Source organism: Bos indicus x Bos taurus, chromosome 1 (genome assembly GCF_003369695.1).
Source record: "Bos indicus x Bos taurus breed Angus x Brahman F1 hybrid chromosome 1, Bos_hybrid_MaternalHap_v2.0, whole genome shotgun sequence".
In the NCBI taxonomy this organism is placed as follows: Eukaryota; Metazoa; Chordata; class Mammalia; order Artiodactyla; family Bovidae; genus Bos; species Bos indicus x Bos taurus.
In genome coordinates, this window is record NC_040076.1 from 87330929 (window position 1) to 87358642 (window position 27714).

General features: G+C 40.9%; 1 protein-coding gene across 1 annotated transcript in view; it reads left to right on the plus strand.

Annotated features, from left to right (window-relative positions):
• Positions 1-7886: 7886 nt before the first annotated feature.
• Positions 7887-27714, plus strand: part of GNB4 (G protein subunit beta 4) — a 71923-nt gene continuing 52095 nt past the window's right edge. Inside the window, exons 1-2 of the mRNA XM_027540405.1 lie at positions 7887-8123; positions 8452-8803. The gene's annotated coding sequence lies outside the window, so the exon portion shown is untranslated. The remainder of the gene's footprint in view (positions 8124-8451; positions 8804-27714) is intronic.

Genomic DNA, 27714 nt, shown 5'->3' on the forward strand with positions numbered 1-27714 from the left:
TTTTAACTTCATAAGTAGAGTTTGAAGTCCAGGGTAGGTGACTTGGTATCAGACAAAAGCAACTGTTTTTTTCAGTAACTATTAATGTTATTAAATTATTCTTTCTCAGCTTTCATATACTGAAGGGAAGTGACATATTGTTGACAGCTATCAGAGCTCTTCATGCTTTATTGAAAAGTCTTTGAAAAATTACCATATCATTAATCTCAAATCTCAAAAATGTTTCAAAAACCTCTCAGAGAACTGGTAAGATAGACATGAGATGATATCATTATTTCCAGGTAGAATTACTGGGAACGTAGTTGGTCTATATCCGCAAAGGAGACATTTCTCAGCTGGATACCAGCTGGTTCTGGATTTGTTGAGCTGCCCGGGAGGGTGATCCAAGAGCCTGGGGAGAGTGTCTGGAATAGATTGCATGGTATTTCACGGTGGTATTTCAGGCACAGAGAATCAAGGACAGACCCCTCAAGTTCTTGTTTCTTGAGAAATACAGAAGAAAGGACAGAGGAGACAGTTTTAGGAACAGCACTGACAAAGATGAGAAGGTAAAGAACCTCCTTTCAGAAGAACAAAAGGACTAGATTGAGAGAAAAATAAAGAAGTAAAAGATGAACCTGGGAAAGTAGGTTGGAGTCAGATTATGTAAGGCCTTGCAAGGCAGATATATTCAATTCAGTAAGTAATTGGAAAGCGCTGCAGGTTCTCTGAGCCAAGAATGCATCTAATCAGTATTGTGTTATAGGAAAACTTATTTGATAGAAATGCATGGACTGGATCAAGGTAGGGAAAGGCAGGAGATAACATGTATGTATGACACTGAAGAATTTACAATAATAAACTGCTATGATGAGGTACTGCTGCTGCTGCTAAGTCACTTCAGTCGTGTCCGACTCTGTGTGACCCCATAGACGGCAGCCCATGAGGCTCCCCCATCCCTGGGATTCTCCAGGCAAGAACACTGGAGTGGGTTGTCATTTCCTTCTCCAATGCATGAATGTGAAAAGTGAAAGTGAAGATGCTCAGTCGTATCCGACTCTTCGCAGCCCCATGGACTGCAGCCTACCACGCTCCTCCATCCATGGGATTTTCCAGGCAAGAGTACTGGAGTGGGTTGCCATTGCCTTCTCCATGATGAGGTACTACTACATACCTATTTGAAAGGCTGAAATTAAAAAAACAAACACTGACAATATCAAGTGCTGACAAGGACTCAGAGCAACTCGAACTCCCCATACATTGCTGGTGAGAATGAAAAATGGACCAGCCACTCCAGAAAATGATTTGGCAGTTTCTCACACACTAACCATGTAATACAACAATCCCACTCATGGTTATCTGCTCTAGAAAAATGAAAACATAAGTTAACATAAACACTGCCATTTGGACAGTACATAAGTATTTATAGAAATTCTGTTCATAATTGCCCCAAATTGGAAAACATTCCAAATGTCATTGACTGGGTGAATAGGTAAGCAAACTGTGGTACTTCCATACCATGGACTACTACACAGTAATAAGATGGAACAAGGCATTAGGCTGAGTGAAAGAAGCTAGTCTCAAAAGGTTTCATACAGTATGATTCCATTTATATATTAATAACATTCTCGAAAAGACAAGGCTGTAGGGATGGAAGACAGACCAATGGTTTTTAGGAGTTAGGGAGGGAGGTAAGATAATAGTAATAATAATAATAAAAGGATGGCATGAGAAAATTGGGGAGGATGATAGAACTGTTCTGTATCCTGATTGTAGTTATGGTTACAGGAATCTGTACATGCTTTTAAAATCATAGAACCACATACCAAAAGAAAAAGATCAATTTCACAATATGATAATTAAAAAAAAATTTTTTTAAAGCCCCAAAACCAAACTAGCATAGAAAGCAAGACATTTTCCATTGTAGATATTAGCATAAACAAAAGCAATGTTAAATGCAAAAAAGGAATGGAAAAGTAGAATTTTAGATTTTTAGATTCACACCTTAATCTAGGGTCAGAAAATATGCTCATGGCAGATTGTATTTTCAAGAATGGCTGCAACAATAGATGTCTACCTACATGCTCTTCTAGAACCTTGCTATTCCTCCATCAAGAGGTTTATGTCCCTATATACAATGGATGTTACTCAGCCATAAAAAGAACAAAATGACATTTGCAACAACATGGATGCAAGCATAGATTATAATATTAAATGAAGTAAATCAGAAAGAGAAAGACAAACACCATATGACATCACTTATAAGTGGAATCTAAAATATGGCAGAAATGAATCTATCTACAAGATGGAAACTGACTCATAGACATAGAGAACAGACTTGTTTGCCAAGCGGAGCTGGGGAAGAGGGATGGACTGGGAGCTTGGGGTTGGTAGATGCAAGTTATTGCATTTATACTGGATAAACAACAAAGTCCTAATGTATAGCCCAGGGAACTATATTCAATATCTTATGATAAACCAGAATGAAAAAGGATATAAAAAAGAATGTGTACACGTAAATAACTGAGTCACTTTGTGGTAAAGCAGAGATTGGCACAAAATTGTAAATCAACTATACTTCAATCAAAAAATTTTTTTTTCTTAAAAAGAGATCTATGTTCCTATGACTTGAATTTATGACTATTTAGACCAAGAGAGAATGCTGAAAGCTACAGTATGTGCTTCCCGAAGTTAAGTCATAAAAATGCAATGCATTTCCTCATTCTCTGAGAAGACTTGCTCTTGGAACCCAGCCACTGTAGCGTAAGGAATTCCAAGTAGCCCAAAGAAAGGCCTAACTTTAGAGGAACAAAGACCCTGGCTGATCTTATAACCAACAGCTAGCTCAACAGTGCCAGCCATATCACACAGCCATCTTGAACATAGAGTCAAACTAACTGACACTGTCCAGAACACAGCAGAGAGTGTCAGCAAAGCCCTGCCTAAGTAGGCTTTTGTGAGCAACATAAACAATTGCTGTTGTGCTAATCCACTAAGTTTGGAGAAGGTCGCTTGAGTTGTGTCCAACTCTGTGACCCCACAGACTGTAGCCCACCAGGCTCCTCTGTCCACGGGGTTCTCCAGGCAAGAATAGTGAAGTGTGTTGCCATGCCCGTCTCCAGGGGATCTTTTGGACCCAGGGATCAAGCTCACATCTCTAAATCTCCTGCACTGGCAGGCGGGTTCTTTAACCACTAGCACCACCTGGGATGTCCCCCCTAGTGCTACCTGGGAAGCCCCCTAAGACAATGCTTTTTCTCACTTATAAGCCAGTAGATCAGAGTAGATCAGAGTGCCTTCCTGGTGTGCGGTACAGGTTTCCCCCACTATTCAAAAGCAGAACCTTCTTAGGAAACCATTTGTAAGCCAAAATGGTCTAAAGTGAAGAAGTAATTATGTTAGGACCAATATGGCTAATGGAAGCACAATATAAACCAAGATAAAGCCAGATGTTCACAGACACAGTTCAAAGCTATGGAGGCTGGATGCTGAGATGCTGAGTGTATTTCTCAGGAAAGGAGCTGGGTGGTGCCGCGCTCCCTGCTGCTCTGGGTGTGCACTCCCTCTGACAGGGCTGTTGGAAAACAAATGCTGAATGCTATTTTCGCCTTTTCCCTTTTTTCCCCATAAAAGCAAAACTCCTTCTTGGATTTTTTTCAGTTAGTAAAAAAACAGATTCTAATATACGTCTTTCATAAATGCAAAGTGGTATTAACTATTGAAAAGGTTGGGGGATACCTGTATTCAGAAGAATTTGGGGGATGGTCATGAGGCTTAGAGGGAAAGAGTCCTTTTCTGATTTATGAAGTTATACGTTGGGCGCAGTACTGAGTGATGGCATCACTGCTATTTGCCAATCCTGTTAAGATCCAGCACTCCCATTTTGTATACGGAAGAAGACAGAATGCAGGCAGGTTATAATCTGCTCACACAGATATTTAGTACAAGAGCCAAAGCTCTAAATCAGGTCTTCTGATGTGCAGTTTAGTATTCTTTCCACTTTGCCTGTTCATTTTCAATAACAGATTCCAGAGACATGAACCATAGGACCTAGTGCAGCAAATATATGCTTGGGTGATTCTGTTTCGCCTCCTATGCCTGAGACAGACACTGTTAATCAAGTACAGTGACTAAGGTCACTGATGTTCATATAGACAATAGACCCAAATTGCCATTAGAGAACCTAAGAAGAAAGATGCAACAGCTTTAATTTATTTGTATTAGGAGAACAGATCAGAAGAACACAGTAAAGTTGGGCTCAAAGTACAAATTGTAAAAAGAGCTGATATCAAAATGCAATGTGTGTAAGCAAGAGGGAAGGGTTTGGATATGACTGCCCAGGATTATGGATGTATAAGACAACACAAACTTACTTCTTAGAGTCTACTAAGGATTTGCTTCTTACATCCTTAAGGAACTCTGCTGCAAATCCTATTAAACAATTTCCATTAACATTTTTGAACTATTTAGTTGTAGTTAGAAGAAAACCTGTTACTTTAGTTCTATAAAGTATATGCCATGTATAGAACTTGGTGTCATCCTGCATACAATAGATTGGAATGTATACAACACTTACAACAGTTCTGTACTGGGATATTGTACACTTTGACTGTTGTGCTCTTCATAATGTACTTGGCGTTGTCTGACACCAAAGTAGGCTCAGAAAAAAAAACTAGACTATTTCTAAAAGGCAGAGGAACCAGAGATCAAATTGCCAACATCCGTCGGATCATTGAAAAAGCAAGAGAGTTCCAGAAAAATATCTATTTCTGCTTTATTGACTATGCCAAAGCCTTTGACTGTGTGGATCACAATAAACTGTGGAAAATTCTGAAAGAGATGGGAATACCAGACCACCTGACCTGCCTCTTGAGAAACCTGTATGCAAGTCAGGAAGTAACAGTTAGAACTGGACATGGAACAGCAGACTGGTTCCAAATAGGAAAAGGAGTACGTTATATATTGTCACCCTGCTTATTAAACTTAGATGCAGAGTACATCATGAGAAATGCTGGGCTGGAAGAAGCACAAGCTGGAATCAAGATTGCCGGGAGAACTATCAATAACCTCAGATATGCAGACAACACCACCCTTATGGCAGAAAGTGAAGAAGAACTAATGAGCCTCTTGAGGAAAGTGAGAGTGAAAAAGTTGGCTTAAAGCTCAACATTCAGAAAACTAAGATCATGGCATCCGGTCCCATCACTTCATGGCAAATGGGGAAACAGTGGAAACAGTGGCTGACTTTATTTTGGGGAGCTCCAGAATTACTGCAGATGGTGATTGCAGCCATGAAATTAAAAGACACTTACTCATTGGAAGCAAAGTTATGACCAAAAAGTGCACTTTTTAATATGACAGCATATTAAAAAGCAGAAACATTACTTCGTCAACAAAGGTCCGTCTAGTCAAGGCTATGGTTTTTCCAGTGGTCATGTATGGATGTGAGAGTTGGACTATAAAGAAAGCTGAGCACCAAAGAATTGATGCTTTTGAACTGTGGTATTGGAGAAGACTCTTGAGAGTCCCTTGGACTGCAAGGAGATCCAACCAGTCCATCCTAAAGGAAATCAGTCCTGGGTGTTCACTGGAAGGACTGATGTTAAAGCTGAAACTCCAGTACTCTGGCCACCTGATGAGAAAAGCTGACTCATTTGAAAAGACCCTGATGCTGGGAAAGATTGAAGGCACAAGGAGAAGGGGACAACAGAGGATGAGATGGTTGGATGGCATCACCAACTCAATGGACACGAGTTTGAGTAAGCTCCGGGAGTTGGTGATGAACAGGGAGGCCTGGAGTGCTGCAGTTCATGGGGTTGCAAAGAGTCGGACACGACTGAGTGACTGAACTGAACTGAATGAGGGTATGATTTAAAAGCCAAGGTTATGAACCTATGCACTGTGGATTCTACCATAGCTTGCTGAGAATGGGTTTCAGATTCATCCAATATAGAACCAACAGCAGAGCTTCTTTGAACTTGGTTATAAGTGAGCAAAACACTCTGCAGAAGCAACAACAGCTGAACTCCCAGAAAAATAGTGATCACTCTTCTCCTTTCTATGATTCTGAGTAGGGGCCTGAGGGAGGTAGGTATGAAGGTTGAGTAAAAGAAGTAGCCAGGTGCCCTTATTTATTCATTTGTTCACTGCGTACTTAAGAATCTACAAGGTATTCTGTTAAACATCACAAAGAACACAAGGATGAAACAGACAGGAATTTTGTCTTCCAAGGTTCTCTAGGGGAGACACCCCCCTCCATCCTCTTTTAATAGAATAGGATTTGCCAACATGGGTTTAATGAGTTAGAAATCTAAATACCAGCCAGTGGCATCCAAACACAAGAACATTGGATTTAATTATTAGAAGCAGGCAGGATACATCATTACACAATAGTCTACACAAATCCACAGGCTTGAAGAATATTAAAACTACCTACCTTTCTTTCTCTCTCTCTTCTCTCTCTCTCTCTTTCTTTCCTTCTCTCTCTGTCTTTCTACATGGATTATATTATCATGTGAAAGATTACTAATTGCTGGATCAGTTAGATGTATCGCTGTGTTTTTAGAAAATTATTCCTGCTAAAGAAATTCTTTTCATCATCTCCACTTTCAGATTTGTAATACAGGCTTGTCCTTTAACAAGTAAGTGTTCTTTTCAGGGAAATGTGCAGCAGATGTGGCAAAACAGAAATATAATATTCTTGGACGTGGACTAGTTTGGATAATAATTAAACTTTGCTTTTTTGTACTTGGACTTTATTCTTTCAGTAATTTCTCGGTCCACATCAAATTTTCAGGAAGGTTGAAGTGATCATTTTGTGTCATTTCTTCATAAATCTTCAAATAATGGGAAATAAAATTCTTGTAACATTTTTTTCAGGTTTTTGTGTTTAGGAGCTGTTGATTTATATTTCCCCTAATCTTTCCTGGAAGAGAATAACTCAATATTTTCCATTGGGTTTTCCTAAATACCAGTAACTTGCTTTTCAACTGATAATCTTAACCCAAAAATCTCTCAAAGAACTATAATATTTGTTAAGTGCCAGTGCACAAGCAGGGGACAGAAAAGAATCTGAAAGAAAGTGGGCATTGGAGTCGATCCAATCTGGATTCCATATAAAGTCTGTGACACTGTGTAATTCTATATAAATTACTTAATCTCATTGAGCCTTATTTTTTTTTTTTTTGATCTGTAAAACAGAGATAGACTGCACACTGAAAAATTAGTATGAGAATTAAGTACAATGTAAGAAAGCAGGGAGCCTGGTACATAATAGGAGTTCCTTAAATAATAATTTCCCTTTGCTTCCTCTTAAACATGACAATGATAATGCTCAGGATTTGATTAATAAAACATAAATAGTTATGGCTGCAAACTATTCAGGTCCCAATCAACTTTTCAGACACATATATGTAGAAGATTTGGCATGTCTCCTTTTTCTTAATGGAAACAAGCACCTCACATTAAGGAAAATAAAAATCTGCTGGTGGTGGTGGTGGGGGGGAACCACCTATAATTTCATCGTCCTAGCACCACAGCTGTTTCCATTTTTGTCATGGTCTGGCTTTTCCACAAAACGGTCACATCTTCTCCACTGCTGCAGTCAGGGTTGTGCTCATCATGAAGGTACTAAAAAATTTATTTCAGGGAGCTGCTGAAGAAGAAGTCGAAGGCTGCGGAGGTGTTAAAGTTCTCTCATGATATTGTTCAAACGTTTCTTCACAGAAACTCCACAAAGAACTCCTCTGCAGTTTTCGCTACCCGGGGCTGTTTCTTTAAATTGTTTGACGTCAGAGAAGGAATGCTATAGCAACAGTCTGTCAAACTGGATTTAACTCAGAAGAAAGATGGGGGTGGGGGGGAGAGGAAAATTGCTCCCGGGCGGTACTGACTTCAGAGGAAGCAAACTGGGTAGATGCATTCATTTTATGACATTTTAAACATAAAACAGCCCTAGAAATCTGGAAAAAGTCGGTTCCATGTGATGTTTAACTCATGCAGAGATGAGAGAATTGACAGGGTTTTCTGGAAGGCCCGGTTTCATCAGCGACAGCAATAACAATAACTTCCAAGCGTTGATCATTTATTCAGAGGCAGGCTCTGTGCAAACGTTACCTCATTAAAAGATTTCGCACCTTCATGAGGTAGGTACACTAGCCCTCCTTTGCCCACGATGAAACAGTCCATGAGACGGTACACGGTCACACAACTAGCGACGATAGAGCTGGGATCCCAAGGCAATTTTGGAAGTCTCGGGGCTTCAGTTCACAGAATGTGAAACCTAAATGGGACCTTGAGGTCTCCTAAGTCAGCCCCTCTATCCAGCCCACGAGCAAGCTGAGGCCTGCGCGGTGGCAGGAAGGAAACCGGCCACACCACTTGGGCACTCCTCAGAAGTGTGCTCCGGAGTCCAGGCACCGCACCAAGAAAACGAAACTGCCCGGGGAATTAATGTTTTTCTTCTCCTTCTAGCAGGAAACGAGAGAAAAAATAGGAAGCAAAAGCTGCGCGCCGCGCCAGCAGCTTTCGCCCCCCGACCCCGGACGCGCAAGCTCCAGGATCTGCGCGCGCCCGCGGCGCGTCCCCGCAGAGTCCGCGCGCCTCGTGCCTCGTGCCTTGCGCCTCGAGCCACGTCCCCGCCCCGGCCCCGCGCGCCGCGGAGTTGGCTGCTGGGCGGCGCGGGCCTGGGTGTGGTCGGCGGATCTTCGCGGCGCTGGTCTCCGCGGTGCACTGCGCTCTGCACGCTGGCTTCGCGCGCCAGGGGCTGCTGAGCGCCCAGCCGACCACCGCACCCCCAGTCCACGCGGGCCCCAGCTCCCTCCAGGTAGGCGGCGGCTGCGCGAGCAGCGGCTCGTCGGTGCGCCCCGCGGGGGCAGGAGGCGCCGCGGATCCGCCCTGGCGGAACCCGGCCCGGGAGGCGGCGCGGGGCCGCCCGGGCGGAACCCGGCTCTGGAAGGCGGCTCGGGGTCGGCGAGGTCCCTCCTTACTCGAAGACTGGGGACTCTGGGAGGCGGACCTTGCCTGGGAGGGACGGGGCGGGTGCGCCTCGATGGCACTCCGCTGGGGTGCGGGGACCGCCGCTCGGCCGCCGCTTCGGGCACTTCCTGGGCGGCTCGGACCTCTGGCTCTGGGCAGCGAGGGGGCGGTCAGTGGTCCTTGGCCTCCAGACCCCTAGTTCCTCTCCGCGCCCGGAGGCTCCTCCGGGGTACTGGAACGCGAGCTCTTGTTTGTCCCGAGAATAGCGGTTATTCAGGGCTGCCCAGAAGGGTTATTGGGTGGTGAGCGCTGGGAGAGATAAAAGTTCTCTACCGAGTGCTAAAAATGAGTCCAGTGGTTTCATGTTAGATTTATTTTGAAAAGGATGTGATGCTCAATATTTGGTGGATATTTGGTGGAGGTGGAGTTTAAGGATTTTGAATACTTGTAAGTTCAGTACATGACAAAATGTTTTTTTCCTTTTCTCTCCGTAGTCTTTTTCTGCTTCCAAACACAAATGATTGCCTTGTAGTTTTATTGCTATTTGGTAGAGGAAGATAGATAGATAGATAGAATTTCCCAAAGTTTAAGAACAGACTTTGATTTGTTTATGGAAGCAGTGCTTTGTTATTTTGCATCCCTCTCTCTCCCTTTTTTTCCTTTTTTCCTCTCCCTTCCTTTTCTCTTAGTAAGGATGCGTCTTTCTCCCTCCACAAGCAAAATAGCTCTGTCTGTGGATTAGCACCCTACTGGAAAGTTTTCTAAGACATTCGGGATTGCATTGTTGATGCATTCTAATCATCTTAGTATTGCAAACTAAGATTGTGACCTTTAAAGCGCATCTTCTAGAACAGAAATAGACCACACACCGATTATTTAAGATGAAATAGAAGTCATTACTAGTTGTCAAGGAAAACGACGGTCTATAGGATAAAACTGTATGCTTTGAGTCTCATTGCCATTGCACATATTAAGACTCTTATGTATGGGGTTTTGGGGTTGTTATTACTGATTCTAGGCTCTGAAAGTTTATTGTATTTTTCAGTATTTAGTTAAAGGTCATTTAAGACTTTCCATGTTACATTTTGGTTTGTAGATTAATTTGAAAGTAAAATAGAAACTTAAAATACTGTTTTATTCAGTGTCCTTAATTCTCTTGTGTGTATATGAATTTATAAAATTATAAGATTGGGTAATATTGCTTGTAATAGATTTATGTTCATTTCTTTGTGAGCTGTAGGTATTCCTTAGTTTATTCTGAGTTATTAGCAGTTAACTTGCAGAATAGTTTCTATTATTACTTTCTCCAGCTTTATTGATATAATTGATACAGTTAACATAACATTGTGTAAGTTTAAGGTGTACAAAGTGATCATTTGATATATAAATTGCAAAATGATTATGGAAGTTAAGGTTAGTTAATACATCCATCACCTCCTATAATTAGCTCTGTGTGTGTGTGTATGTAGGATATTTAAGCTCTGTTCTATGGCAACTTTCAAGTATGCAATGAAAGTGAAGTGAAAGTGTTAGTTGCCCAGTTGTGTCTGACTGACTGCCTCCCCATGGACTGTAGCCCACCAGGCACCTCTGTCCATGGGATTTTCCAGGCAGGAATGCTGGAGTGGGTTGTCATTTCCTTCTCCAGAGGATTTTCCTGATCCAGGGATTGAACCTGGGTCACTCCCCCATTGCAGGCAGATTCTTTACCATCTGAACCACACTGTAGTCACCATGTTGTACATTAAATCCCCAGAAGGTATTCACCTTATAACTAGAGGTTTTTAACATTTGATCAACATCTCCCTAGAATGGTTTCTTTTAAATCATTGGCACTTTAGTATGTCAGCATATATTTTTACACTTTTAAAAATAGATTCTGGGACATTCTGAAAATTGAGAATTGGAATTACGTGGACATTTTTTTTTCTCTTACCAAATACCACCTGCGTATGTGCATGATCAGTTGTGTCCAACTCTTTGTGACCCCATGGACTAAGTAGCCCACCAGGCTCCTTGTCCTTGGGATTTTCCTGGCAAGAATACTGGAGTGGATTGCCATGACCTCCTCCAGGGGATCTTCCTGACCCAGGAATTGAACCCAGGTCTCCTATGTTTCCTGCACTGCAGGCGAATTCTTTACTGCTGAGCTACCCAGAAAGCCCCAAATACTGCCTGAGATGGTGTGATTGCACGGATTCCTTTCAGGCATGTTATTGTAGAATACCTTGTTAATCTGTGTTGATTATAGGAACTACTTATTAAACATATGTTCTGGGCCAGGTACAAGAGACAGAAATTTGATCCCTGGTTCGGGAAGATCCCCTGGAGAAGGAAATGGCAACCCACTCCATTATTGTTGCCTGGAAAATTCCATGGGCAGAGGAGCCTGGTGTGCTACAGTCCATAGAGTCACACACAGTCGAACACACCTGAGTGTGCACACTCATCTGGGCCAGGGGCAATGCTGTACATTATTCTGTTTATGTCCTATATTAACATGATAGGTAAGAAAACTGTGGCTCTGAGATGTTAAGTAATAACTTGCCAGTGGTTATGTAGCTATTAGGTAATTCATTTGGGATTTAAGGCCAGACCTCTCTGTGAAGTTTATGTTCTTCCCTCTGTGCCACACTGACAGCATCATGAGGAATAACCCTGTTACTCATTAGCATATTAGTAAATTTTCCAAGAGGTTCCCAGAGATGTGAGTTTGTTTTTCTAGCACAATCATTATTATCTGTCAGTGCTATTATACAGATCCTTGTTTGAGTCATTCTCTTCTCACCTCTTTTCCTCTTAAATGTCTAGCTCAAGTTTGAAACTTCCCACTTGCCAGGGCAGAATTTCTCCTACTGCCATTAATAGATTGTAATTGTTTAGTTGCTAAGTTGTATCCAACTCTTTTGTGAGACTCCTCTGTCCATGGGATTTCCCAGGCAAAAATACTGGAGTGGGTTGCCCTTTCTTTCTCTAGGGGATCTTCCTGACCCAGGGATTGAGCCCATATCTCCTGCATTATCACGTGGATTTGTTATTACTGAGCCACCAGGGAAGCCCCACATTAGTAGGTAGTGTTAGCTTAATTATCCTTCTAAATAATAACCCTATTTTTATATGAGTTCTCTAGAGCCATAGATATTAGTAATTTGGAAGGTTACAAACAGGATGGCAGTCTATTTTGGAATATGGGAATTCTTCAATGTCCCTCAAATTAAGCAGAAGGAATTTTGATGGATATTTCCTTCTGTAGTTATCCTATCCCTTCTACATCTTCAATTTCAGTTTCTGTGGAATCATTTAGAAAATAATGCAAACATTCTGTTATGTCTTCCATCTTAAAATTCTTTCTTGATCCAGTATTCTGTCCCATTTCTCTGTTCCACATGAAGAAAACATCATAATTTTGATATAGCAAAAGTAAATAGAGAAGAGATAACCAGAAACTAATTAGTTACCTGCGAGGAATGGGTAGGAACAGAGTAAAAGGGATGGTGGAGGGAGTGGCTATGCTCTGTTAAACCTTTTTGTGTAGTTATGAGTTTTGGAAACTTTTTAATATTTTATATATTTTTTAAAATGAAATTAACAAGGTTGGGAGGGAAAAAACTTCTAAAACTGAATACAGACAGCAGCAAATTAACTGACTGTACTTTAATAACAAATTCTCAGAATAAAAAAAAAATGAATCCAAGTAAACTTTTAACACAGAATTTGATTATATACCTTTAACCTAAGATAAAAGGACTTACAAAAATAAAAACAAGAAATCTTGAATCAGGTGTATTAGGCTGTTATGTATAGTGGTAGAGAGATAGCAATTTTACAATTGTTCTGTGTGTATTATAGGACTGAGCAAATGAGTAAATTCCTTGCTATGTTGGGAACTAGGATTTTCACTGTAGAAGAAGGGAAATAAAAATAGGAAATAGAAGAAGGCAGTGAAGACCTCGGCAATGTTGGATGGGAATTAAGAGTTATCCATATGAACTTGTGATTAAAATATCCATTCATACAGGCATGCATATAATTCCTAACTCTGTGTAACGAAAGGGCTAGAACTAATGACACCCTAGTAGCAGTGAGCGCAGCTAGTTTGCCCAAATCAATGGCAAATTCCAGGGCTCAGTTCAGTTCAGTCACTCAGTTGTGTCCGACTCTGCGACCCCATGGACTGCAGCATGCCAGGCTTCCCTGTCCATCACCAACTCCCAGAGCTTACTCAAACTCATGTCTATTGAGTCAGTGATGCCATCCAATCATCTCATCCTCTCGTCCCCTTCTCCTCCTTCCTTCAATCTTCCCAGCGTCAGGGTCTTTTCAAATGAGTCAGTTCTTAGCATCAGGTGGCCAAAGGATAGGAGTTTCAGCTTCAGTATCAGTCCTTCCAGTGAATATTCAGGACTGATTTCCTTTAGGATGGACTGGTTGGATCTCCTTGCAGTCCAAGGGACTCTCAAGAGTCTTCTCCAACACCACAGTTCAAAAGCATCAATTCTTCGGCACTCAGCTTTCTTTATAGTCCAGCTCTCACATCCATACATGACTACTGGAAAAACCATAGCCTTGACTAGACGGACCTTTGTTGGCAAAGTAGTGTCTCTGCTTTTGAATATGCTGTCTAGGTTAGTCATAGATTTTCTTCCAAGGAGCAATCCTCTTTTAATTTCATGGCTGCGGTCACCATCTGCAGTGATTTTGGAGCCTGCAAAAATAAAGTCTCTCACTGTTTCCATTGTTTCCCTATCTATTTGCCTTGAGTGATGGGACCGGATGTCATGATATTAGTTTTCTGAATGCTAAGTTTTAAGCCAACTTTTTGACTCCTCTTGCCCTTTCATCAAGAGGCTCTTTAGTTCTTCTTCCCTTTCTTCCATAAGAGTGGTGTCATCTGCATATCTGAGGTTATTGATACTTCTCCAGGCAGTTTTGATTCCAGCTTGTGCTTCATCGCGATGGACGTGAGTCTGAGTGAACTCCAGGAGTTGGTGAGGGACAGGGAGGCCTGGCGTGCTGCGATTCATGGGGTCGCAAAGAGTCGGACACGACTGAGTGACTGATCTGATCTGATCTGATCTGTGCTTCATCCAGCCCGGCATTTTGCATGAAGCTGAAGCTCCAATACTTTGTCCACCTGAAGTGAAGAGCTACTCATTTGAAAACACCCTGATGCTGGGAAAGATTGAGGGCAGGAGGAGAAGGGGACGACAGAGGATGAGATAGTTGGATGGCATCACCGACTCAAGGGACATGGGTTTGGGTGGACTCCAGGAGTTTGTGATGGACAGGGAGGCCTGGCATGCTGCGGTTCATGGGGTCGCAAAGAGTTGGACACGACTGAGCAACTGAACTGAACTCTGCATATAAGTTAAGTAAGTAGGGTGAAAGGATAAAGCCTTGACCTACTCCTTTCCCGATTTGGAACCAGTATGTTGTTCCATGTCCAGTTCTAACTGTTGCTTCCTGACCTGCATATAGGTTTCTCAAGAGGCAGGTCAGGTGGTCTGGTATTCCCATCTCTTTCAGAATTTTCCACAGTTTATTGTGATCCACACAGTCAAAGCCTTTGGCATAGTCAATAAAGCAGAAATAGATGTTTTTCTGGAACTCTCTTGCTTTTTTGATGATCCAGCGAATGCTGGCAATTTGATCTGTGGTTCCTCTGCCTTTTCTAAATCCAGCTGAACATCTGAAAGTTCACGGTTCACGTACTGTTGAAGCCTGGCTTGGAGAATTTGAGCATTACTTTACTAGCGTGTGAGATGAGCGCAGTTGTGCGGTAGTTTGAGCATTCTTTGGCATTGCCTTTCTTTGGGATTGGAATGAAAACAGACCTTTTCCAGTCCTGTGGCCACTGCTGAGTTTTCCAAATTTGCTGGCATATTGAGTGCAGCACTTTCACAGCATCATCTTTTAGGAATTTAAATAGCTCAACTGCAATTCCATCACCCCCACTAGCTTTGTTCATAGTGATGCTTCCTAAGGTCCACTTGACTTTGCATTCCAGGATGTCTGGTTCAAGGTGAGTGATCACACCATCGTGATTATCTGGATCGTGAAGATCTTTTTTGTATAGTTCTTCTGTGTATTCTTGCCATCTCATCTTCTGCTTCTGTTAGGTCCATACCATTTCTGTCCTTTATTGAGCCCATCTTTGCATGAAATGTTCCCTTGATATCTCTAATTTTCTTTAAGATATCTGTAGTCTTTCCCATTTTGTTGTTTTCCTCTATTTCTTTGCACTGATGACTGAGGAAGGCCTTCTTATCTCTCCTTGCTATTCTTTGGAACTCTGCATTCAAATGGGTATATCTTTCCTTTTCTCCTTTGCTTTTTGCATCATTTCTTTCTCAGCTATTTGAGAAAAGCTCCTCAGGCAACCATTTTGCCTTTCTTCTTCCTGAGGATGGTCTTGATTACTGCCTCCTGTACAGTGTCACAGACCTCCGTCCATAGTTCTTCAGGCACTCTGTCTATCAGATCTAAGCCCTTGAATCTATTTGTCACTTCCACTGTATAATCTTAAGGGATTTGATTTAGGTCATACCTGAATGGTCTAGTGGTTTTCCCTACTTTTTTCAATTAATTCTGAATTTTGCAAAAAGGAGTTCATGATCTGAACAGTCAGCTCCCGGTCTTGTTTTTGCTGACTCTATAGAGTTTCTCCATCTTGGGCTGCAAAGAATATAATCAATCTGATTTTGGTGTTGACCATCTGGTGATGTCCATGTGTAGAGTCTTCTCTTGTGTTGTTAGAAGAGGGTGTTGGTTATGACCAGTGCATTCTCTTGGCAGAACTCTGTTAGCCTTTGCCCTGCTTCATTCTGTACTCCAAGGCCAAATTTGCCTGTTACTCCAGGTGTTTCTTGACTTCCTGCTTTTGCATTCCAATCCCCTATAATGAAAAGGACATCTTTTTTGGGTGTTAGTTCTAGAAGGTCTTGTAGATCTTCATAGAACTGTTCAGCTTCTTCAGCATTACTGGTTGGGGCATAGACTTGAATTACCGTGATATTGAATGGTTTGCCTTGGAATCGAACAGAGATCATTCTCGTTTTTCAGATTGCATCCAAATACTGCATTCAGACTCTTTTGTTGACCATGATGGCTACTCCATTTCTTCTAAAGGATTCCTGCCCACAGTAGTAGATACAATGGTCATCTGAGTTAAATTCTCCCATTCCAGTCCATCTTAGTCCACTGATTCCTATAATGTCAGTGTTCACTCTTGCCATCTCCTGTTTGACCACCTCCAGTTTACCTTGATTCATGGACCTAACATTCCAGGTTCCTATGTAATATTGTTCTTTTCAGCATCAGACTTTACTTCCAGTTCCAGGGCTGAAGAAGGGAAAATACAAGATGAGGATGGAACACAAAGTAAGGAAGTGATTTTTTAAAAAATGAGGGCACGTCAAATCTGAGAGAATTGGGGCATCAAAATGAATAGGAACAGCAATGGATTATAACTGATTATTGAATACAATCAGAATCCCCAAGTCCATAATAAACAAATAAGAAAAAGGGAAAAACTCTTCCTGCTAGATGGACAATAAAAACTGTAGAAGGAACAGTAGTTAGAAAAGTCACTAGTTTGCAACCATTATGGTAATACCGAGTCAGGCAAATGTTACTAGTGGAGGAAGTTGGATGGAGGAAAGGATATTACTACAGTTTGCAGTGGTCTTTCTTGAGATTAATGACCAAGGGGGATACAGTAACTTCACAGTGGAGAAGTCTGTCAGGCATCACCTCAACCAAGTAATCAAAATTAATATCACCAGTAGTGGGAAAAACATGTTCTTCTTGACACACTCGAACTAGGGAATGTCATTACTTTCCTGTGGTATTTATGCAATGCATAACCAAAATCTCATCACAAGGAATCAATAGAGGGACCTTAATTGAGGATTGTTCTACTAAGTAACTGGCTCTTCCAACAGGCTAATGTTGTGAAAGACAAAGGCAGAGGAACAGTTTCAGATTAAAGGAAAGACCTGCGAATTAAATTCAGTGCAGAATCCTGGATTGGATCTTGAATTGGAAAATCCACTCTAAGAACATTATTGGGTTGTTGGCAAAATTTGCATATGTGTTGAATATTAAATAATAGGATATCAATGTTAAATTTCCTGAATTTGTTCATTGTACTGTAGTTACAGGGCTTCTCAGGGGGCAGTAGTTGTAAGGACCCCGCCTGCCAATGCAGCAGATATAAGTAACGTGGGTTCAGTCCTTGGGTTGGGAAGATCCCCTGGAGGAGGGCATGGCAACCCACTCCAGTATTCTTGCCTGGAGAGTCCCATGGATAGAGGAGCCTGGCGGGCCATAGTCCATAGGGTCGCGAAAGTCGGCCACAACTGAAGTGCCTTAGCACAGCACAGCACTGTAGTTACATAGGAAAATGCCCTTGTTCTTGGAAGGATACACAGTGAATTATTTAGGAGTAAAGGGTCAAAATACCTTCAGTTTACTCTCAAATGAATAAGCAATAATGATTATTACATATAAAGAGAGCAATAAAGCAAAGGTGGCAAATGTTAACAGTTGGTAAATCTAGGTGAATGGAATAAGACTGTTCATTATGATAGGTGGTGGTTTAGTAGCGAAGTCAACGTCTGACTCTTTCTGACGCCATGGGCTATAATCCACTAGTCTCCTCTGTCCATAGGATTCTCCAAACAAGAATACTAGAGTGGGTTTTCATTTCCTCCTCCAGAGGATCTTCCCGATCCAGGGATTGAACCCGAGTCTCCTGCATTGCAGGCGGATTCTTTACAGAGTGAGCACCAAAATTTTTCAACTTTAAGTTTGAAATTTCAAAAACAGGCAAGTTAAAACTTCAAAAACTAATAAAGCTACATTGTGTTCAAAAATTTTTCAAAGATTCCATTTCGCCTGTGTCTACTTCTCAACTCCTCACTTCACATTTTTTTCTGAACCTACTCCAGAGACTTTATCTTTCCTATGCCCCAGAACCATTCTTCTCAATGTCATCAGGGACAAAATTAGATCTCTCAACCACATTTGACAACTCCTTCCTTATGGAAACATTCTTTCCCTTGACTTCTGGGACACTAATTCTGATCTTCATCTGGCCTCACTGGCTATGGCTTGTAATTCTTTTCCAGCTCAGTTAATGGTATCACCGTCCACCTAGATGCTCAAGTTTAAAACTCCTAAGAGTAATCCTGATTCACTCATCCTATATTTATTGGCAAGTATTATGGGCTCTATCCTAAAGAAAATCAACCCCGAACACTCATTGGAAGGACTGATGTGGAAGCTCCAATACACTGGCCACCTGATGCAAAGAGCTGACTCATTAGAAAAGACCCTGATGCTGGAAAAGATTGAAGGCAGGAGGAGAAGGGGACGACAGAGGATGAGATGGTTGGGTGGCATCACTGACTCAATGGACATGAGTTTGAGCAAACTCTGGGAGCTGGTGAGGGACAGGAAAGCCTGGCGTGCTGCAGTTCATGGGGTTGCAGAGTCAGACATAACTTAGCGACTGAACAGTGGGCTCTAACTTAAAATTTATTCCAAATTTGCCTTATTTTTTAATCACTTCCACTACCACTATCCTTGTGTCAAACACCATCTTTCCTGGCCCAGACAACTGTAGTAGCACCTAACTGGTCCTTCAGCTTCCAGTCTGTGTGTCTCCTGGAAACCAGCATGAACTTTAAAAGGTAGGAGTCAAATTAGATTCTGTCTCCCAGTTATCAAAACCCATTAGTGTTAGATTTAATATGAAGTTTTTATTATGGTCTAGAGGCCCATGTATCACATAGTTGGCTCCTGCCCACCTCTGTATAGCTTCTGCTTGGTTCACTCCCCTCCAGCCTTCACCCCTGTCTCCTGTTGATTCAGCTTGCCAGGTTAGTTTCTGCCTCAGGGCCTTTGCATTTTACTGTTTCTTGTGCTTGGAGTGCTCTTCCCCTTTTAAGGCATGGCTCATTCACTCATTTCATTCAGGTCTTTAACTTAGATTAAATTATTTAAAAATACCCTTCCTGGTCATCCTGTAGCTTCTTTTTTTCCCCCTGCACAGTGCTTTACTTGAAATTGTTATTTATTCACATGCTTTATTATCCTCTCCTAGACATAGGTAGAATAAAGCTCCATGACCATGGGAAACTTCATTTTGTTTACGGCTGAATCCCTGGAGACTGGAATGTGCCCTGCATGTGGTTGGAACTCAGATATTTGTTGAATGAATGAATAAATGCATTAATATTGCCAACTGTCTGGTTGTATTTTATTTAACGCTTTTGCAATTGAAGACTGTCTCAGAGAACATCAGTGCTGTTTAAAGTTTTTTGGTGGCACCGCTCAAGATTCTCTGGAAGCAAATAAGTTATCAACTTTGTATTTCACGACTTCATCTTTCTTTTGTCTGCCCTCTGGTGGAGGGAATATGCATAAGCGAGAGATGAGTAGAACAGGTAGGAAGAAGTAAAGATGGACCAACCTTGATTACAAGCTAGACAATTAATTTTTAAACTACAAAGATTTGAAAATTTTTATTTTAAGTAAGCCTCAAACTTAACCATAATAAGATTGGAAAGAATGAAAAGAAAATAGGCAGTAGTTAAAGAAATAATCTGGTTTAGGATGAAAAAGGAAACTAGCTCCAAAATGGTTTGATTACTTAAAACAATTTCTGCTTAAATATACTTCCTCTCTTAAAATATTTTTAACATTTGTCCATCTTTAGTTCAAAGACATCTTTTTTTCAACTGTGCTATTATTTTCAGCTCACCTTTGTAAACTTTTCAATTGTCAGTAAACACGTGCTAGAGGAAAAGCCAGTATTCAAATCCGAACAGCTGGATACTAGAGGCAGCACTTTAACTCCTGTGCTTTGCGGCAGCCATCCTACAAGTGTCCTGTGGATGGTGCAGGTACCAAAGACTTTCCTTTGGTGTAGTAGTTATGAACAAAAAAATGCTTGGTAAGTTCACAGCTTGTATTCCTCAGTACTGTTTTCCTGGTTTGTGTTATGGGGAGCCTCCTCTAGAATTGCTGAGAATTTTATCTTACTTAATTTGTTTTGAAGTAGAAGTCACATTAAAAGAGTTCAACACTTGAGTACTGTTGACTTCCTAAAATAATACGAAGTTTCTCTTAATGTCCATAGTTAATATTTAAGGCAATATACAGCTTGAAATTTTTTCCCAGTTTTGCCTTTGTCTGGCCAATTGATTTATATTTATAATTTTGGGTTATATGAACAGTTGGATAATAACTGTCTTTAAACATTCTTTCTTTTTCTTTTTTTTAATCGTTGTTGCTGCACAGCCTTTTCTCTAGTTTGCAGTGATTGGGGGCTACTCTCCAGCTGTGGTGTGCAGGCTTCTCATTGCGGTGGCTTCTCTTGTGGAGCGTGGGCTCCAGGGCGAAAGGGCATCAGTAGTTGCAGGTCCTGGGCTGTGGAACAGAACAGAGGCTCAGTAGTGATGCACGGGCTTGGTTGCTTCTCAGCATATGGGATTTTCCTGGACCAGGAATGGAACCTGTGTCTCCTGCATTGGCAGGTGGGTTCTTTACCACTGAGCCACGAGGAAAGCCCTAAACATTGATTCTTAGTCTTCAAAAATGCCATGTTTTTAGAAGTTTTACTCTTTATTCTTCATCTAACTTGTAATACATTTTTAGCTATAGAGAAATAGAATCTGTACCATAAAGTGCATACACTACTTTGGGAGGGACAAAGATGAGGACAGTGGTCCCCATGCCCAAAGAACCAATAACCTCTGGGCTCTTCGATAGGAATTTTTGGTGTTTTTTGTTATGATGACTTTTACCAATGGCTTGACTCAGTTTTTTTCCCCTTCAGTTTTTATGAGTTCCCCACCTAAACACCTTTACCCAGGAACTGTTTAAAATACAAAAATTGGGTATTAATTCCTTGGTTTCTGAAATTAAAAACCCAGTAATGCAACTAAAGCTGAATGAGGCTTTATTTGTCCAACTGGCATGTGACATAGATTATACATTGTATTTAGGATAATTAACATGGCTTATGGTGACCAGTTTTTATAAGAAAATGATTTTGAAACATTTTTTACTTTCTGGGCTTCTTTAAATTAAATTATGTATTTAAATGGAAAAATAGTAGACAGCTGATTACTTAAGGAAGTTGAAATTTGTCAACAGGGGATCTTCATTATGTGCACTGCTTACTAAAATGGGCCTCTAGGGAAGCTGTTAGGAGGGAAAAAACTTTTTTCTTTTTTTTTTAATTTGTTTATTTTTTTAATTGAAGGATAATTGCTTTACAGATGGGAATAAACTTTTTGAAAAATATAGTCTCCTTGTCATTTGGTATAAAAAAGAAAAAGCAGTCAGTATTTTAAAAGTTTTAAACTTAGATATTAGTTTTCATGGTTATGTGTTAACCTTTATCTATGGAATTAAACTTCATCAACAAAGGATTTCATTATGTTTATTAATAATTAATGTGCCACAAGGGAAGATGTGATGTGGGGGAGGGAATAACTTTAAAAACACACACGCAAAGACTCCATGCCTTAAGATACAAGAAAGGAGAGAAATGTTTGTATGTAAATTCCCCCCATGGTATAACTAATCTTTTCAAGAGGGAGCATCTTTATATATTTCCGGGGATGATAGGCAGGTTATGATGAGATGGTGAAGCATTAGGAACAATGTGTGTTTCCTTAATGCTGCTGAAGAGCAGTATTGGTATGTGTGATGGTGGGTGTGGCAGGATGAAAACGTCCATAGGACAGCAGAGAAGTAAAGTAAAACTGAGTGTGGGTACGATGTAAATGTAACTAAGAGCAGGACATAGCGTTCAAGGCACTTGGTGGCGATAAACCCTCTATTAACTGATGGATTTTGAAGACATTTTGTTGTTTAGTCACCAAGTCATGTTGGACTCTGTTACAACCCCATAGACTGTAGCCCTCCAGGCTCCTCTGCCCATGGGATTTTTCGAGGCAAGAATACTGAAGTGGGTTGCCATGTCCTCCAAGGGATCTTCCCGACCCAGGGATCGAACCTGTGTCTCCTGTCTCAGCAGGCAGATTCTTTACCACTGAGCCAAGAAAAGCCTTTGAGGATGTTACTTGGGATGGGGAACTGGGAATGGAGTGGAGTTCCAAATAAGCTAGTGTAGGTTATTAATTAGCTGTTGGTCTAAACCTAGGACAGCAATCATATGACATTTTGGTGAAGTATGATCCTGAAGTAGCATTGGTAACCAATATCATGTAAGTATACTTGCCGTTTTTTTTTTTTTTCACCATGCTGTGTGGTTTGTAGGATCTGATTCTCTGACCAAGGATCAAACATGTGCCCCCTGCAGTGGAAGCGTGTGAAGTCTTAACCAATGGACTGCCAGGGAAGTCCCACACTTGCTTCTTAATTAGTAAAACTTCAATGTTTTATCTCATGGGTAGGCATAATAGTTTTGCATGCGTCCATGCTCATTCACTTCAGTCATGTCCAACTCTTTGCAGCCCAATGGACTGTAGCCCACCAGGCTCCTCTTCCATGGGATTCTCCAGGCAAGAATACTGGAGTGGGTTGCCATGCCCTCCTCCAGGGGATCTTCCCAACCCAGGGATCCGAACCAGCATCTCCTGCAGCTCCTGCAGTGCAGGCAGATTCTTTACCGCTGAGCCACTGGGGAATGGAATCTGCACTGGGAGAAAGATATGGAGTCCCGTACTCATATTTCTACCTCTTATTGGAAACTTTTAAGATATTTTATAACTCTGAACATATGAAATTGTAGCTACCTATCTATGAATATTTTAATTAAACCAGTCACATTTTGTGCTTTCCAGGCAACTCAGCAAATGAGCTAGATCATGATTGACGTGTGTTAGGCACTCGTAAAAATTTGTTGGATGAGATTCTGATCAGTTGTTGTATGTTCATCCCTTAGTGGTAAGGTTAATTAAAATTTCTTTTATATATAACCAAGAGTAATATGTAACCAAATCTGGCAAATTGAAGGTCTTGTTTCTGGTAAAACAAAAGCAAATTATGTGACTTTAAAGGGTTGTAAGACTTTGTGATTTAGTGATACAGAGATGAACAATGCATGGTCTTATTCAGAAAACCCCAGAGGTGATGTGAAGTTATATGAGAAAAGACTGGCTGACAAGGTTATGATCTGTAATTTACATAATCATGATTGATTTTCCTAGTGTTTGGTTTACAAAGCCCACTAAAACTAGAGGAGTCTCAATTTAGAGAAAATAGTTTGAGGACTAAATAAGAGGAGATACCCTACTAGTTTACATCACTGACAGTGAATTTACAGAACTAGTTACTTTAAGAGGTTGTTGTTGTTTGTTATTTAGTCACTAAGTTGTGTCTGACTCTTTGCAACCCCACAGACTGTTGACCACCAGGCTCCTCTGTCCATGGGATTTCCCGGGCAAGAATACTGGAGTCAGTGCCATTTTTTTCTCCAGGGATCTTCCTGATCCAGGGATTGAACCCTGCACTAACAGATGGATTCTTTACATCTGAGCCACCAGGGAAGTCCAGTACAGCTAAAAATACAAGCATACTGAAAATGGTTTCAGAATGTATTGCATTGAGCTTAAGGGAAATCCTTAGTGTGTTGAGTCCAGTCACATTCTCATGAAACATTTGGTTTTGGTGACATAACACTCTAATTATGTGCCTTGTGGCACTTAACATCCTAATATAGTTATTCTTAACTTTGTTGTGAGAAGGTGAATTTTTCTGATTGGGGTTACTATGTCTGGTCCAGAGTAGATGTTTAATAATATGTTTGTTGAGTGGAAGAATAAATCACATAATGGTTTGAATTGACAATAGTTGGAATAGTCTCATTTATTATGTACTTAGGACTATAGATGAGAATATAAAAAGCAGGAAGAAAATTCTTTTTTTGAAAGTCGTCTCAAAAAGTTAACTGGAAAAAACTTCCATTGTGTCTTTATATATATATGTGGAAATTTAAAAAGGATACCCTGAAAGAATGGAAACATCCACTCTATATTTATTAATATAACATGTACTGTGCATCAGGTTTTCATGTAATACCTGATATTACAGTAATTTTGATTTTTGTTAGCTTTGCCTAAAGACTTCTTCCCCTTCTTTTCTATTTCCTTGATTAAGGTTAATTTTTTAATTAAAATTTTAATTTTAAAATTAAGGAACTTAGAGTTAAATCCTCAGCTTTAATAAACGACAAATAGGCTAAGACATTGCATATGTCACACATTTAATTTATAACACGGATGTAAAAAATATGTAGAAATGAAACAGAAAAATCCATTTGCTTATAATTCCATGAATTTCTGTTCCTTTTAAACATTTTTATGCATAACATTTTATGGGGTCTTGGAATTTACCATCTCAGTTTAGGTTTCTGCAATGATGATGTAGCCAATTCGATGATAGAGCTGCAAATTGTGATCCAAAGTGTTCAGCCCAAGTCAATCTGTTTGTGACACTTGGATAAGGAACTTGGTTTCTTGCTCCAGGCAAGAATACTGGAGTGGATAGCTATTCCCTTCTCCAGGGGATTTTCCTCACCCAGGGATTGAACCCTGGTCTCCCGCACTGTGGGCAGATTCTTTACCGTCTAAACCACCAGAGAAGCCCCATTAAAAAGAGGTAATGGCTGCCCCTTAAAAAAGAGAAAATCAAGATTTTGCCAGATGGATAGTTTCCCTTGCGGAAAAGGAAGATAACACCTGAAATAGATCAAGGAACTGTTAATGATTTCTTTGTAAAAAATATTTTAAGTTGAGAGTGTTGAAATAGGAAGTATATAGAGAAACTTCTCTTTGTTTCCCTTCTATTGCCTCTTCTCATTCTCAAGTTGCCCTTCAGAAAAACAAAAAACATTTTCATGTTTCAAATATGGAAAATAGTTTTGCTCTATCTTAAAACCAATTAGAAGGGGAATGATTTCTTTAGTTATGTATTCCACCTATTATCGTTATTTTTTAAAAAGTTTTTAGATGTTTTGCTTAACCAGCAGCTGCTGCTAAGTCACTTCAGTTGTGTCCGACTCTGTGTGATCCCGTAGACGGCAGCCCACCAGGCTCCGCCGTCCCTGGGATTCTCCAGGCAAGAACATTGGAGTGGGTTGCCATTTCCTTCTCCAACGCATGAAAGTGAAAAGTGAAAGTGAGGTCGCTCAGTCCTGTCCGACTCTTGGCGACCCCATGGACTGCAGCCTACCAGGCTCCTCCGTCCATGGGATTTTCCAGGCAAGAGTACTGGAGTCGGGTGCCATTGCCTTCTCCGCTTAACCAGCAAGATAATATAAATTGCACATAGTGTTTTTAGGAACTTCTTCAGGCATGAACGCACATCCTTGAGCTTTCCTCCAGTCCAGTGGTTTTAGACAAGAGTTTAGACCTGTGGTTCTCAGATTCCAAGAGGCATCAGAATCACCGAAAGTGCTTGTTAAACACTGGTTGCTGGGCTCCACCCTCAGAGTTTCTGGTTCTTCAGGCCTGGCAAAGGGCCCACACGTTTGCATTTCTGGCAAGTTCCTCAGTGATGCTGATGCTGCTGGTCCTCACCTTTTGAGATCCAGTAATTAGGCTCTTGGGTTAAATCAGTGGCTGTCAACCACGTTTCTTTCCTTACACACCTCATGGATAAGACATTAATTAAAATCTGAAACGCCCCAGTCTAGTAGTGACAGTATTGGGGTGGGATGGGCAAGGTACTGTTGGAGAGTCAGGTATTGGGATCTTCAGGAGGTGGGTGTCGTTAGAGGTAGCCCTTTGAAGGACTGAATGTTTTCTCTCCTGTCCTCTCCCTCTTTGAATCTTTCCCTCCTCCATGCCTATTAAGAGAGTCCTGGTCTGTAAGTAAGAGGGCAGACCGGGTAGGAGTAGTATAGGTCCTCTCCCAGCAAACTTCCAGCCTCTGGAGTCAGTGACGAAGCAGTGGTGCTTTTCAAGGCGTCGAGGAGACACAGAAGAGGTGACATTGCAGGGGAATTGAGATGCTGAGGCCTTGAACAGAATTCTTTCTGGTGATAATTTTATTTTCCTTTTTGAAAAAAGTATCGTTATATCTGTTGACCTATCAGCAGATGTGAATATGAACCTGAGTCATGTTTACAATTATAGAAATGAAGTGAAGTGAATTTTCTCAGTCATGTCCGACTTTTTGTGATCCCATGGACTGTAGCCAACCAGGCTCCTCTGTCCATGGAATTTTCCAGGCAAGAATACTGGAGTGGGTTGCCATTTCCTTCTCCAGGGGATCCTCCCAACCCAGGGATTGAACCCAGGTCTCCCGCATTGCAGGCAGATGCTTTACTGATCCACCACGGAAGCCTTCCGATTATAGCTTCTTAATATATTTCCCTCTAGGCCAAATTAGCTCTGACTTAAAGTTCTAAGGATGTTTGTTTATGTGTGTTATTTAATCCCTAAAACAATCACTTGGAGGTAGATATTAGCGTCTCCACTGTACAGATGAGGAAATTGAGATTCAGAAGTTAGAACAGTTTCTGGGATCACACAGTAAGTGTAGTCATACTCCAACATTTAGGACATTGTGTGAACTGGGGTGAGGTTCATAACCTCCAAAACATGTAGTTTCCTCATCTGTAAAATAAAGATGATATTAGCACTTACCTTCTGAGGTTCAATTGAGGTTGTTAAACGAGTTACTGTGAAGAGTTGTGAACAGTGCATGAAACATAGTAAGTGCTCAGTAATGTCATCTCTTGGTTGGCTAAATACTAAGGATCTTTTAAGTTCAGGGGTTATCCAGGTAATCTTCCTCCTATGTATTATTATAGGTCAAAAATCTCTTAATCAGCTCACATGGTCTGTGTGCCACGAGATTTGAGAATCATGAATCTAAATGGGTAGCTTGGCTTTTACAATGAGAAGGTGAAGGCTGAGAATCAGAATTTGGCTGCTTATACTCAAGAAGTTGATTTATGTTACTAGCCACGTGTCTCTCCCTCTCTCTCTCTCTCTCTCTCTCTGTCTGTCTGTCTCTCTCGTAGCCAACAATTTTGTAAGAAATTATTTGTTACACTGTAGTGGATTTGCTGTAACTTATAATGAGAAAATATGCCAGTAAATTTGGAAAACTCAGCAGTGGCCACAGGACTGGAAAAGGTCAATTTTCACTCCAATCCCAAGGAAAGGCAATGCCAAAGAATGCTCAGACTACCGCACAATTGCAGTCATCTCACATGCTAGCAAAGTAATGCTCAAAATTCTCCAAGCCAGGCTTAAACAGTACATGAACTGTGAACTTTCAGATGTTCAGGCTGGATTTAGAAAAAGCAGAGGAACCAGAGATCAAATTGCCTGTTGGATCATTGAAAAAGCAAGAGAGTTCCGGAAAAACATCTACTATTTGACTATGCCAAAGCCTTTGACTGTGTGGATCACAACAGACTGGAAAATTTTTCAAGAGATGGGAATACCAGACCGCTTGACCTGCCTCATGAGAAATCTGTATGCAGGTCAGGAAGCAACAATTAGAACTGGACATGGAACAACAGACTGGTTCCAAATAGGGAAGGGAGTACGTCAAGGGTGCATATTGTCACCCTGCTTATTTAACTTATATGCAGAGTACATCATGAGAAACGCTGGGCTGGATGAAGCACAAACTGAAATCAAGATTGCCAGGAGAAATATCAATAACCTCAGATATGCAGATGACACCACCCTTATGGCAGAAAGTGAAGAAGAACTAAAGAGCCTCTTGATGAAAGTGAAAGAGCAGAGTGAAAAAGTTGGC